This window comes from Sus scrofa, chromosome 14 (assembly GCF_054392235.1).
Source record: "Sus scrofa isolate SSC_HxYL_T2T_F1_AM1 chromosome 14, Sscrofa_HxYL_maternal_Yorkshire_Landrace_v2.0, whole genome shotgun sequence".
Classification (NCBI taxonomy): Eukaryota; Metazoa; Chordata; class Mammalia; order Artiodactyla; family Suidae; genus Sus; species Sus scrofa.
The window spans coordinates 65,703,225-65,718,415 of NC_139396.1; the positions used below are offsets into that span (position 1 = coordinate 65,703,225).

The 15,191-nt window shown below is 47.0% G+C and overlaps 1 protein-coding gene across 3 annotated transcripts in view; it reads left to right on the forward strand.

The window, feature by feature from the left end:
- LOC146396625 (uncharacterized) overlaps positions 1-15,191 on the forward strand; it is a 506,518-nt gene that overhangs the window by 58,247 nt on the left and 433,080 nt on the right. For all 3 annotated transcript variants that reach the window (XR_014827715.1, XR_014827717.1, XR_014827718.1), the window contains one exon: positions 7,088-7,300. The gene's annotated coding sequence lies outside the window, so the exon portion shown is untranslated. The remainder of the gene's footprint in view (positions 1-7,087; positions 7,301-15,191) is intronic.

Here is a 15,191-nt window from a genome sequence, read left to right on the forward strand (position 1 = left end):
GTGATAAAAATGTTTTTGACCTAGAGATGATGGTTGCATAACATTGGGCATATACTGAAGGCCACCAAATGGGACACTTGAAGGTGGTTAATTTTATGTCATGGGGATTTCACCTCAATATAACAATTCGCTATTGAATACTTCACCCAAGTAACAATCAATCAGGCCTACTATGTCTTTGGAAAGTTTTAGGCTCTCTGTTTGAAAACATAGAGTAGGCACTTGGGAGAGATTTGTGGTATAAACTCAGAAATTGTCAATTTGACTGTTTCTATCTTTAGTCAAGTCCAATCCCCAGAGCGGTGGCATCAGCACCCCCAGAGCTGGTTAGAAATGTGGGACCTTGGTCCCAGTCTCCACCCACTGAGTCTCTGTGGAGCATATGTTTGCTTCTTGAGCCTACTTCCCCAATCTTCTTATCACTAAAAAGAGAAATGGCAGGAGAGGGTTGGGGATAAATCCCCCTGAAATTTGTCATCACTGAAAAGGACTCACAGTCTGTCCATCTGTCTGTCTGTCTGTCTCCCCTCCTGGTCTCTCTCCTCCTGTTTCCCTCTCCCATGCTCCCCTTCCTCCAGTGCTTCCCTCACTCAGCCCCTACCCTCCTTCACTCTCTGAATTGATTTTTCTCACTCATCTTGGCAGGTTAGTAATCACTATTCTCAGCAGAAATTCCTTCCATTTCATTACACCGGGTGAGAACTACTGGGAAATGGGGGTGGGGTGGGGGCTGTGTTTCATTCCACTCCCATCTCTCTGTCAGTTGGGGCAGAGGGAGTCTCCATATTGGGCACCCCTTGGAAGGAGGACAGTGGTGTGAAAGGGAGCGGAGACCGCCCTGCTCCTCTTTCCAGCCTGAGGTCCTATCCTCTAGCTCACTCCTGCCTTTCTCTGTCCTCAGTCATCACTTGCATTTTGAGGACTTCCTCAGGCTTACAGGCCCATTTTTATGCATCACTCCATTTAATCTTCATAACACTTCTGCAAAGTTGGGAATGTCACTTTCATGGTACAGGTGGAAAAGTGAGGCTCGGAGACAGGGAGCTGCTTGTGAGACATGTGGGCATTAGAAGCAGCTCTCCAGGCTCTGTCAAGGTGTTCTGGCACTGAAGCTGGTCAGTGAGGGGACCTCTCCATCCATCTTTCTGCTGCAGAACGGACCTAGTGGAGAAGATCTCTGCATTTGTAGTCCCATGGACTTGGGTTCCAATACCAGCTTTGTACTTACTGATCATGCTGCTCTGGGAAAGTTGCTCCATGTCCCTGGCCCTCCCTCTCCTTAGCTGTGCAGTCTGGATGGAGCAGAGCTGGCAGGACACATCTCCTAAGGCCAAAAGCTCTGTGATGGACACCTGGGCTTCCCCCTCACCAGCTGTGGGACCCAGCAGAGACTGCATCACTTCTCGGGGAACCCATCCCCCATCCTCAAAGCATGTTTAGAAGTAACACCCATGCCTCGGATTGTTGCAAGGATTACATGTGCTAGCTCCCCCACAGCTTTTAGCACAGGCCTGGCACATGAGTAAGCGCTCAATAAATGCCCTCAGTTGCAGGACCATCATTATGTTTTGTTGAATCTAAGATGCTGGCACAATGGCAAGATATACCCTGAATTCAAAAATGCTAACATATGGAAAAAAAAGTGTGCTTAAGATCAAGAATACCTCCCTATATGTGGTGCCTGCCCCATGTGAGGCATAAGGATAAACATATATACATTCCCCACTGAATCCTGGTGGTAATCCTAAAAGGAGGGATTTATTCTCTCCATTTCATAGGTGAGGAGACTGAGGCTCAGGAAGGTGAGGTCACTGCCCCTACGTTTTATGGTTTGTAGGAGGTGAAGTTGGGATCGACCCAGGTCTCCCTGCTACCAAGTCCAAAGTGCTGGTGAAAAAAGCAGACATGATCATGTTTCACAAAAAACCAAAATTCCAGTCATATATGTAGAGTGAAAGGAGGAGGTAAACTAATATTAGTATTAATAATGTCTACTAAGCACTGGGTGCATATCATGTGCCAGGCACTGGGCTAAGGGATCCACTTGGATTACTTTATTTAATTCCTGTAACAACTCTCTGTTGTAATCCCTATTTTACAGATGAGCAGACTGAGGCTCAGAGTGGTAAAGCAACTTACCCTAGGTCACACAGCCAGGAAATGGTAAAGCTTATGGGCTTCAGAGTCGACTTCTTAACCCTTAACCTGATATTGGAAGCCCCTTACCTTGGGTTCAGGGAACTTAGCTGGAAGAACCCTCTGGCCCTCTGCCCCCCTGCCCCACCCAGGCTGCAAGCCGGGAGTCCACTAGGTTCTTATCCACTCTTCTGTGACTAGTCTGTCTTCAGCCCCTCTCCTTGCCTGCTGGGACGGGGCTGAGGTGGCAGGCGCAGTGGAGAGAGCATGCAGTATGCAGATCGTCCCATTAAAATTTCATGTGGATTCAAAAATTCAGTGTTGACTCCGGTGACGCAAATAGGTATGAAAATTCTGAGGAAGGCACACTCATTGTTACCGAAATCAAATGGTTGAACGGCCACTAATGAGGCAGACAAGGAGCCTTGCTCACCCTCTGAGGATTGGGGGAGACGAGAGGAGAAATCGCGCTACATTATTCATACTCTCTTGTTTGAGTTTCAAATCTCGAGGCTCTGGAAGGGGAAGGGAGAGAGGGCAGTGGAGGGGGCTGGTGGGAAGATGGCCCCACTCAGCAGCTGCAGCAGGTCGGGTGACTAATTGACAAGTACTCACAGAGCCCCTTCCCCAGGGCGACCCTCTTTCCAGCTCTCATTTTCAGCTCCTCCCCACAAGCACCTGCCATGGTGCCAGATTTCCCCCATTGGTGTGTTGTGTGTGAACTTGAGACACCAAAAGATGGAAGAGGGCATGCGTAGCTGACTTCTGGTCCTGGCTCTGTGTGAGATCAGTCTCTGAGCCTCAGTTTCTTTGCCTGCAAAATGGGAAGCCAGTTGGCAGCTCTTCTACCTACTTTGAGGGGAGAGTGGCATTTCTGAGGTTCAAATGCTACATTGTAGTCATAGCCCTTCTCATCCTTGGATCCCTAGGAATCACGGCAGGGATCTTGTTGGATTCAGGTTCTGATTCAGCAAGTCAAGTCGGGGGTGGGGCCTGAGATTCTACAGTTCCAGCTAACCCAGGTGAGCTAGTTGGGTGCTACTGGTTTGTGGACCCTACCCTTTGAGCATCAGTTGAGACCATAATAATAGCGATGTACTTTGTAGGGTCCATCCACCTGTCCTGTAGCCTTTTCTGTGTGTCCTCATCCCTGGGGAGTTTGGAAAGACACACTGTCCATGCATCCTCTGTAGGTCGAGTTTATTGGTTGGATCCAGGCATCTGTAAACCCCAACCCCTCTTGGTTCTTATAAGCAGCCAGATTGTTGCAGTTCTTGTTACTCATACTTCTCCCCCTCAGATTTCCTGACCCACTCTCTCCCAGTTACCCTTCAGTGTGCAATGCCGCCACTCACTGGAGGCATAAGGGGGTGAATTTCTTTCTTCTCACTGAGCAAAATTCTTTTCAAGAAAGAGCCCGAAGATCTGCCCACTTGTCTTCTGAGGAGTGAGGGATGCTGCCTTCCAGGGGACCTCTCTCTCTCTTTCTCAAGGGGCAGCACCCCCTCCAGATTCTAAGGATGCACTTGGGGTCCACTCTGGAGAGGTGGGGAGAGTGTGAATCAAGGGCCTGCGGACAGCCATCCCTTCAGTGCTTTCTGAGATTGCTGCCAAATCACACTGCTGACACATTCTCTAGAAGTTTCAACCAGACTCCAGAGGAGCCATGAGGCAAAGCCAGCTTGCCGGGAAGGAACTGATCTCTACCTGTGTGGAATGTGCAGTCCCACCATTGACCATGCACCCAGCATAACTAATAAACAGTTTCCTGAGCAGAGCACTCCCTGAATTTTGTAATTATTACTCAGCTATAAAAATCCCTTCTCCCTCCTGCCAACATTATCTTGGTAAACGTTATGAGTGCTCACGGGGTTAATGCAGGGCCGTAAATCCGCAGTGGGTCGAACAAGTGAGACTTGAGGAACTGTTCATAAATCTACGGGAACGGCTCCAGTTTGTTTATTTAATAAAATATCATTTCATAGAAATGCACAGGGCACTGTGGGGTTCACACCTCGGTGGCCTCGCATGGGGAGGGGGTGAGGTCTGCAGAGGATGGCAGGTGCGTGCACATGGGCGTGCACAGGACCCTGTGCACACAGATGGAGCATGCAGCCGCCTGGCTTCTGGGCAGCCATGTGGTCTGTTATCACACCAGCCATTCTGAACTCAGTACCTGTACCACTTAAGGCAGCCTGTTCTCTCGGAATTCTTTAATGGGCCTCGTCAATATTTGAAACGATGCTACAAAGCCCAGGACATGTGTAATGCTGTTTGCACAACAAGAACACCTCCCTGAGACAATCTTCTGGGATTTGTTAGGGGCGCTTTGCCCATGCTGGGCTGTTAAATCAACAAGAAGTCAGGCTTCCTTACATGTTGTGGAAGAAAATGCTAAAAGCACAGGCATTGGAGGAACAGACATGGGTTCTAACACCAGATCTGCCTCTTACTGGGAAGATGGCCTTGGTGTTCACCTCTCTGGCCTCAGTTTCCTTCTCTGTACCATGGAGATCATTGTCTGTGCTTTGGGGAGTATGTTGTGAGATGCAGGAGGACTGGAATGGGGAACCAAGACGACCTTCTTTGCTGTTTCATTCACCTGGGAGTATGCAGCATTGCAGTAACTCTGAGATGCCTTTGTTAATCAGTTTTGGCTGCAGGTCATCTTCAGGGCCTTCATTCTTTTTTTAATTGGTTGAGCCCCAACTTGGAAATAAAAGATGGGAGGATGGGATCAATGGAAGTGGCAGAAGTTATGCAGAACCTGGAGGTGGCATTCCTGCCTTATGGAGATTTGTGCCCCTGCTCATGTCGTGGGAATCAAGTCACTCAATGAAGAAGGCAGATAGTGCAGTCTTGTGGTGAGGAACACAAAGTTCATAGTTCAAAGTCATAGTCACACTTAACCATCACACTGAACCTTCTCAGTGACCTCAGTGGTTGAGCAGTTTCTTTTTTTATTTTTAAATTTTTAAATTTTTTTATTTTTTTATTTTTTGTCCATGCCCGTGGCACATGAAAGTTCCCTGGTCAGGGATTGAACCAAAGCTGAAGCAGTGACCTGAGCCACTGCAGTGACAATGCCGGATCCTTAACCCATTGTACCATAAGAGAAAACCCTGTGGTCAAGCAGTTTAACCCTTGGATTTCTGTGAAATGATCTTAACATCTGCCTCTTAGGGTCCTGAGCATAACATGAACTGACATGTGGGTAGAGTGTTTGTATAGGCCTGGCATGTTGTACAAACTCAATAAATAATGAACAGATGGATAATGGAGGGAACAAAAGAGAGGCAGAAATGAGGGTGACCAACCTGCCTCAAGTGTTTCTGAACTGTCCTAATTTGAAAACCAAAAGTTCTCATGTTCTGGGAACTTCCTTCATCCCGGAAAAACTGGATGGTTGGTTGCCCTAGCGGGAATGGATAAGTCAATGCTTGAAGCACTCTTAACTCTGGGTTTAATTTGGCCAGAGCTATTGATGATTTAATAACAGCTGGCTGATTATAGAGGCTTCATCTAAAAGACTCTAATTCCCCAAGGCTAATTGCTGAGCGTTTGATTAACCCAGTGGCTCTCATTAGAATCACCTGAAGAGCTTTCCAAACATACCAATGATTGGGCCTCACCCTAGACCAGGGTTTGTCCCGCTCACCACTATTGACATGTTGGGCTAAATAATTTTTGGCGGGTCAGGGGCTGTCGTGTGCATTGAGGGGTTTTGAGCAGCATCCCTGGGCTCTACCCTGAAGATGCCAGCAGCAATGCTCTAGTCTTGTGCTAACCTGGAATAACTCCTGGGTAAAACCACCCCAAGTTGAGAAGTAATGCCTCAGACCAATTCAGGAATCTGGAGGCAGAGTAGGAACTGAAGCTTGGTGTTTTTTATTAAGTTCCCTGCCCCCAGCAGACTCTAGCATTCACCGAGGCCAAAGTCCTTGTGGGTGTGGGTGGATGCTGATATTCAAGGGCAAGTTTGAAGGCTGAAGGGGCTGGAGCAGACTTGGGGTTTGGCCCAAGGCAGCTGTGGGGGAAGAGAAAGTAGGTTAAGACCTCATGTGATAAGAGAGGTGCTGGAATTCCTGTCCCCCCAATATGCCCCTCTCTCCCACCTGCTACACAGCCCAAATCACACTATTACCTAGGAGTTCCTTTAGGAAGTTACATGTGCCTTGCTTGCGTCCTTTTTCAAGATGCTTCTGGAAGGCAGTACAGGACACTGTTACTGGTCACTCATGACTTCTTCAGGGTGGGAGGCTGTGTTGAATCTCAAAACATGTTGCTGTGCTAAATCACTTGAGCCTCAAAACTCCCTGGGGTTGTGTAGATTTACTTGTTCACATTATGGAAAACTAGCTTTCGGAGGGGTTAAGCAATTTCCTCAAGGTCACACAGCTGGTTGGCAGCATGGCAGCAAGCAAAACTCAGGACAAATCACTGCCTTCTAGTGACTGGTCTGCTCTGCCTTTGTTTCATCTCGTCCCTCAGAGGCCTGAGTGCTGGCTAAGCTCTGGGGGTGGAGGTAGGACATGCAAAAATCCCCATGTTCCACTTTGGCGGGGAAGGAAATATTTCTTTATGCTAAGCCTTGTGCTTAGGTTGTCTCCTGAATCGTCCCAGCATCCCTCTGCAGGAATTTCTGTGGTTTTCCCTTTGGGAGGGAAGATAGCTGAGGCTCAGAGAGGGGAAGCAATTTGCAACTGGAGGTGTCAGGACTCAAAATTGGGGTGGTGATGGGGTTTCAGCATTCTTTGGGGAATGCTATCTATAGAAAATGAATGGAAATTTCATGGTTAAGCATTTTGGAGAGGAGCTCCAGTTTTTGCAGGCTTCCAGCAACTCCAGAATTACTTAGATCTGAGTGGAAGTGGCCACCAATTAAATGTGTCTCCTTGGCATTCAGATTATTCTAAACATTCATGTAATCAAAGATTTCTTTCTTTTTTAGATGAAATCTGGATGGGCCAAAGGGAAAACAGACAGTGAGAGGCCGGGGACACAAGGTCTTCTATGTTGTCTCATCTGAGCCACATTCTCCCTCTGCTGACAGAGTCCTTCTTCAGCCTGGAAGGGTTCAGCTCAGCTCTGCTGGCACTGGCTCGCCCCTCATTGGAAGTATCTACAGGTCTTGGAGCTGAGACAGGAACTGACTTCAAGTAAGGTCAGCCTTTCTCATATTTCCTCCAAGGTGAAGGGTAGTCACAATGTAATTGTGAGAAGTGATTACAAGGATCATAATAGTACAAATTGTGAGTGAGTTTTCTGACTGCTAGAAAAGGGAACATATTAGGATTGGTTTGCTAAGATGAATCCATCATTTTGATTTTAGCTGTGGTGGTTAGCCGAACGTTTGGTCTAATTTTAGAAACATCATGAGGCAGGAATAGGTAGTTCTGTGGCTTTGTCAGACAGTAAGTTACATTTTTGGTGTCTGGGGTGGATACTGGCTAAAAATTACATTCAGAGAAACTTCTGGTTCTTTAGAATCACACCAGAAATTTCTAATATAACTATAGTGATTCCTAACCCAAGGGGAACTGTGTATTTGTTGAAACATCTATGTTGATAACCATCAAACTCGGAAGTGAGAGACAAGAGAAAGATGTGGTTAAGAAGAGTTGCATCTCATTTACATCATGGAGGCGACTCGAAGATAAGATGGAGCTCATTAGTCAGAGGAAGTGAGAGAGTCATTAAGGCAGGAATAGTGCACGCAAAGCCATGGGGGCAGGAGGAACTCAGTTGTATTGGGGTTCAGGGCAAATTTCAGTGGCAGGAGCAGGAAATATATGGAATGGGGAGGTCAAGAGATGCAGTTGGTTGGGGAAGGGCTGAGAATTCTTACCCTGCAGTCTGCTTTCCCTCTGACACTCAGCAACGGTAGGCTTTTACCCCCATCCCCACTCCATCTTTGATCATTGGCTTGGATGCCTGGTTTTCATCACTGACCTTTTTTTGAGGACTGGAAACTCATCTCCACACCACGTGGACTTATGACCATGGTAGGTTACCTGGCAAAGAAGAGTTAAGGTTGCATGTGTGGAATCAAGCCTGCAAATCCACTGACCTTAGAATGGAGATATCATCACGGAATATGTGAGTGGGCCCAGAGTGATCACAAGAGTTCCTAAAACCAGAAGAGAGATAGAGAGAGACCTGGAATGATGGCAGCATGAGATGGGATCAGCCTGACGTTGCTGCCTTAGAGGATGGAGGAAGGGGCCAGAAGCTGAGGAATGAGGCAGCCTCTGGAAGCTTTAAAAGGCAAGGACACTGGTCCTCCCCTAGAGTCTCTGACGGAACGCAGCCCCACTAGGGGTTCATTTTAGCCCAGTGGGACCCCTTCTGGACTTCGGCCTCCAGAACTGTAATAGAGTAAGTCTGTGTTGGACTTCCTTGCTGGTTCAGCAGGTTAAAGGTTTGGCATTGTCACTGCTGTGGTTCTAGTCACTGTTATGACGTGGATTAGATCCCTGGCCTGGGATTCCTGAATTTCCTCATGCCACAGGCATGACTGAAAAAAAAAAAAAAAACCCACAAAAAAAAACCCCCCAAAAAAAGAGGTCTGTGTTGTTTGAAGCCACTGTGTATATGGCTACTCATCACAGCAGCAATGAGAAACTCATCCATGCCCCTCTTTCTTCATCTGAGAAATGAATTTAATAATCATGCCTCTTATGTGGTATGTTGAAAATTGAGTTAGCGGACGTCAAACATTTACACAGCCCCTGGCCAACAATATGTCCTACTAAAGCCATAGGTGGATTGAGTCCCAGGCCTACCAGCCTAGCTGTGTTTGGCTGCTTTAAGGAGGACCTGTAAGAAAAGAATCCTGGGCTAGGGATCAGGAAGGCTGGGCTTAAGTCATGGCTCTGCCTCTCCTTGTACTTGTTCCTGCTGTGATGTGGGTCTCAGTTTTCTAGTCTGTGTGGTGAGTGTGGGGAGAGAGGCCTCATAAGCCTCCTTCCAGCTGGGACCTCCCTGTGAGAATTCAGATTGTGTGTGTTGGGGGAGGTGGGGAGTGGTTTGTGGCTCATTCGAAGCCCTTGTAGTGGTTTTCTATGAATGTGCACCTTATATCATATTCTTGGTATGAGATTTTTTTTTAGGCCTCAGAGCTGGTAGTGGTCACCCCAGTGCACCGGCTTCTCCCTCCAGAGAGAGAGGTGCCTGCACTCTGGTCAGTGGGTTAGGGTCAAGGGAGCATCCTGAGGCCACAGGCCATGTTGACTGGTCTCTGCTGATGTCTAGTCCATGTCCTTGGGCACACCAGCTCCTCCTCAAACCCACAAAGCAAATCAACAGCTAAACATGCAAATATCTCTTGGTGCCCTCAACCAAGTTGGAGGTTGCACCTAGAGCCTCCTGGGAAGATTTGGGTTTTGCAGCCAAGCTGAGATGGGTTTCAGTGGTGGCTGGGCCACTTGCTGGTGAGCAAATTGCTTATCCTCCATGAGCCTTAGTTTACCTACCTGGCAAATGAGGGTAATAACAGGCCACATTAGGGTACAGTAGATCCAATCTCTTACAGCCATTGTGATAACCAATATATTAATTCAAGTAAAAGAGTGTGATAATTGCTATGACTTGCCAGAGCCATGAGGAAGTGTGTACAGTAATTAACCCTTCCAACGTTGGGGGTGATAATTATAGAAAACTTCCCATAGAAGGTTATATCTAAGCTGAACTTTAAGTGGGGATAACGTATGTGAAAAGCTTAATACAATACCTGATATGAATTATATGCTCATAAAGAGGAAGAGAATAAGAAGTGAGGTTGGTGGGGGATCCAGGACTCCCTTGCGGCTCCCTCCTAAGCCTGCTCCACCTCTGACCTGAGCTTTCTCCTCATCCTGCTTTTCCCCCTTGCCCCACTGCTGCATGCATGCTTGGTCCTGGCCCCGCACCCTGAATCCTACTGTAGGGGCACCCAGCAGGCACAGACATGACAGGAAAGGGGGAGAGGCAGAGCTGGAAAGAGGGGCTTGAAGAAGATTGATGCCCGCATTGTTGTCATGGCAACGGAAGGATGGGCTTGAGGCCTCACTGCTGGGAGCAGCTCTTCCAGCTCTTCCTAGATTCCAGAGCCTTTGAGGGGAGGCAGGAGGCTCAGGTAGGGGCCCTGGGAACACAGGTGAGGCCTCAGGGTGACAGCTGGTAAGTAGGGAGGCTCTGGGATCTGGGATGCTCTTCTGGCAGCACCTGCAGAATCAATGGGTGCTTGGAGAAGGCTTGTCCAAAGCCCTGAATTAAAAGATGGGGAAACTGAGTATTAAGGAGAGTGTCAAGGACAAATACCAAGCACCTATTATGTACCTGGTACTTTAAACCTACTTCTAATTACTTGTCTTTCTTTTCCACCAGACCATGCGACTTGGGAGAGCAGGGAGGCATCTTGGATATGGGCTAGGTGTCAGAGAGACCTGGGTTCAAACTACTGCTCTGCCACTTGCTAAGTGTGTGGCAGGGCATGTTATCTCCGTTCCCTGAGCCTCAGTTTACTCATCTTCAAAGTGGATAAAGTTTATGCTATATAGTAGTCTCCGCCTCTTAGAGTGATTGAGGATTTTGAATGACATAACTGATATAAAATGCCTCATGTAGTGCTTGGTAAAGTGTAAATGCTCAATAAATGTCACCTATAATAATAATAATATTACAAGGAAACCCACAGGAGAGGCAGCGTCTAGTTTATTTCTTGAACCACCTGGTTTTGCCCCTTTGCCTACCTTACATTTTTTTTTGTCTTTTTTTTTTTTTAGGGTCATACCCACTGCATATGGAGGTTCCCAGGCTAGGGGTCAGTGTACACCACAGCCACAGCAATGCTGGATCCTTGGCCCACCGAGCAAGGCCAGGGATAGAACCTGCGTCCTCATGGATACTAGTCAGATTCGTTTCTGCTGAGCCATGAAGGGAACTCTGCCTACCTTACATTTATAGCTGCACTTTTCTGTCTCTCAGAGAGCAGAGCTCTAGTGGATAATGGAAGCACATAGGTCAGTAGTTAGGAGATACAGGTCAACATTAATTCTCGTTCTCATTATTGGGTACTCCCTGCTAAAGGTTTGACATGAATTCTTACAATAATTCTTTAAGTTCAGTGCTCTTATTATTCCATTTTAGAAGAGAAGAAACTGAGGCTCAGAGAGGTTACATATGTCATCCAAGGTCACAGAGCTGGTAAGCGGTGGAGGAGGGACATCAGTCACAGGCAGAGTTTATTGTTGAGGGTGAGAGAGAGCAGATATAGACTGCTGGTGCCGCTGACCTTGGTTCTGAAAGATTAGTGACCAGTGGGCTGAACTTCTCAAAATGCTTATTCATCAGTGTCCCCAGTCCTGCCTCCCCTAGGGATCTGTCAGGTGAGGGAAGAGGCAGTGGGCAAAGGACACAGAACGGAGAACAAAAGGAGTCAGTGAGAGAGAGGATCAGATTCTTCTGGAAGGAGAACTCGTCCTGAAAGATTGCTAAGGAGAAATGACTTGATTTGATGTATGTTCTGAATAATGAAATTGCTGGGGAAAGTGCTTTTTGAGACATTTGATCCTCCTTCTCCTTGCCATGTTCATGGTCAGTAACCCATTTTCTCTGCCTCACAAACAGAGTCTCATTACCCTTACCTCACAGGTTTGTTTTGGGGCTTTAAGGACAGAATAGTGAAAAACCCAGGCGTGGTATCTAGCACATCCAGGTGCTAAGTGCATTCCCTTTAGCCCTTCTCCAGGTTTTATCAGTAAGTAGTCTCTGCCTATATTTGCTGTGGCCCAGGCTGCATCCTGGCCAGCCAGTCCCTGACCCAGAAGGTGGGTTTCCTGGGAAGAATTTCTACAGCCCAGCTACCCCTATTCATTTGTAATGTGGGCTTTCCCTGCCATAAAGCTCCAAGCTGCTTGGAAGAGTTTGGAACCACATTTCCCTGCATTAAAAAGTGCCTCGAGTAAGGATCATGTTCCAATGGCAGCATGTAAATGCCTCTTTCAAGAAGGGAAATTGCTTTGAAGTTACTATTTCCCTGGCTTTGATAATAATCTGCTTAATGTCTTGTGTCAAACTAATTACAGCATAATTACCTTTTTTAATAACAGGTACTTTTAATTGGTGCAGGGTTAAACAATTCTGTTGTAAAAATCAGTTGTTTTACATTCATGGCTATAGTTTACAAAGAACTGGGACAACCTTGTAATATTAAACACTCCACAGAGCTGGGATGGGGCGTGAATGAGAATGCTGCCATGCCTCCTCTCCTTGACATTGGACCTCTTTTCCTGCAATGCTTCAGATGCCCACAGACAGAACTTCTTATGCCAGACGCTTGGAAGAAGAGAAGAAGGATGCTTAGGGCTACATTTGTTCACATATATCATCTCACTTCATTCCTGTCTGTACACACAAAAGCATGTCAAAGTATTGCCTCTTTTATCTAGATGGCTAAACTGAGGCTCAGAAAGGTTAAGCAACCCTCTGCAGTTCACAATGTCAAATGACTGAATGAGACTTTTGACTCATGTCCTTTGCTTCCAAATCCTGAGTTTTTGAAAGGTGGTGTAATTGAGTGGTAAGAGCTTGAGATGGGTCTGGAATCTAAAATATTTAGGCTTAACCCTAGCTGTGCAAAATAATTACTGGCTGACCTAGGATAACTCCTTACCCTCTCTGGGCCTGTTTCCTCATCAGTAAGAGTGAGAGGTAATACTAGAACCTACCTCATGGGACTGATAAGATAAAATAAAATAACACAGGCTAGGTGTCTAACGTAGTAGGTACTCTTATAGCAGTAACTCCTCCTGTTCCCTCTGCTTTTCTTCTCCTAGATTCTTTGCTTATAAAGCTCTGAGTACCCCATGGATGTATTTCCTCACGTCTTGGCTGGAAAAAGTGCACACACTCATCTCATTACTGCAGCTTTTTTGCATTTCATTAAAAAACTTGACAGGCCATTTCATAATAATTTATTAGCACAGAGTCAATTTTTATTAATTACAATCATTAATTTATCAGTGTTCCCGTCATCCGAAGTTTGGTCAGAAATGAAAGGCGAGAAGTGCAGAGAGAAAAATGGGCAAAATGGAAGTTGCAGGGATCAGGACCCACTGGGGGTGGAGGTGGGGGTGAAGGGCTGTCTGGGTTGGTGGACTCACTGGAATAAGAGGTACCATCTTGGATGCAGAGCCTGGGGGAAGGGAAGCATCTTGCACTGGAGATCAGGGGTTTGGCCATTGACTGATGCTTCCCTTATTAAGACAGGAACAAAGGAAGCATAGGGGTGACATTTGGAGGGCTTCATACACCTTAAGAGCAAAATCCTCCAAGTTCTGTGTCTGTGTCTCCCTTCAACTTCAGCCCCTACTTTTCTCCCCCTCGCTCCACCTGGGTATTAGTTTTTCTAGTTGATATTTACCTCTCCCTGCAGGTTGTAAACTCCTTGAGAGCAGCATCACTTGATCTCCAGATCCTAGTGGAGAACTCAACAAATACCTGTTAATGGATTAATAAATGGATCATCTACCCATCCATTTTACATAAGGCAGCATCTGACCTACTCAAGGTCACACAGCCCATGGATGGCTGAATTAGACACAGGCATTAAACCTGCCAGACCTTTGACCAGTGGCCTTTCCAGAGCTTGCACATCCTCTCTTTTTGTGTTTTGGCTTTTCCTTCTGTCCTAGCCCTTGGGGTCTCTCCTTTTCATCAGAAAAAGTAAAATGAAAAGTAAAAGTATGTATTGAGTGTTGTTTCTGACACCCACATCCTGGTTCTATGCTTTTTCTTCTCTGGGAAGGGAGTCCTTCTAAGAGCTTTACTGCAGAATCACTGAAGGTGCTGGGGAGACACTCAAGTGCTGGGGCCCTCCTTGGAGCTGTGATCCAAGCAGCTAACACTGTGACTGTCTGAAGGCACAGACACTGTCTGAAGGCAAGAGCAGTAGGAATCACTGCTTTTGGTCCTGACCACAGGGAGTCAACTCCATGGCCAGCTGTCCCTGCACTCCAAATCTGTGTGGTAATGCTTCTTTCCTATACTCCCCACTTTCTCCTCTTACACACCAGGATGGGGTCTAGCGGCAGCATCCTTCTCTTTCCTGGTCCCAATCCCAGTTCACCAGAGTGGATGAACATCTTCTTTAAGAACTGGGTTCTCACAGACCTCGGTGTGAATCAGCCTGGGACAGGTGTCTTTGCCTTTCTGTCCCTCAGTTTTCTCTTCTACAATTTGTGCCCACCTGTGTGGGCTATTGTGAAGACCAAAGTTCTGTGCATATACCCATGCCTGGGGTGAGGAGGGCTGCTGGCGGGCATGGAAAGTTTTCTTTAGGAGGCGGTTCCAAGGCAGGGTCTTGATAGACGAATTAGCCAGAGATTCTGCTGGGGATGAGCTGGAAGACACATTCCAGGAGGAAGTGATGCTGTACACAGAGGCATGTGGATGAGAAGCAGTGTGGTATATGCAGGAACCCCGAGCATTTCAATATGTACTGAGTGTAAACTGCATGGCAGAGAGCTGGGGGAAGGATGGCAGGGAGCAGATCTTACTGGAACCTTTTGGGCTATTATGAGTTGAGTGGCTTTTGTTCTGAGGGAAGTGGAGAGCCCAGGGAGGCAGGAGGACATGGTTCTAGACTATAGAATTCAACTACAACAGAGGGATTTGAAAGGGAAGTGTGGAAATGGCCAGTGAGGAAGGTGCAGTAGTTGTCCTGGGTGAGAGAGGATAGTGGCTTGGCCAGATTTAGGGGAAGTATTGATGGCTATGGGAATGGGGAGGAGATGTTGGATTCAAGTGTTATTAAGGGGAGTTCCCCTTGTGGCTCATTGGGTTAAGAACCTGACATGACATCCATGAGGATGTGGGTTCAATCCCTGGCCTCTCTCAGTGGGTTAAGGATCTGTCATTGCCACAAGCCACAGCATTGGCTGCAGCTGTAGCTCGGGTCCCGTGTTGCTATGGCTGTGGCCTAGGCTGGCAGCTGCAGCTCTGATTTGACCCCTAGTCTGGGAACTTCCATATGCCTCAGGTATGGCCATGAAAAGAAGAAAAAAAGAATTACT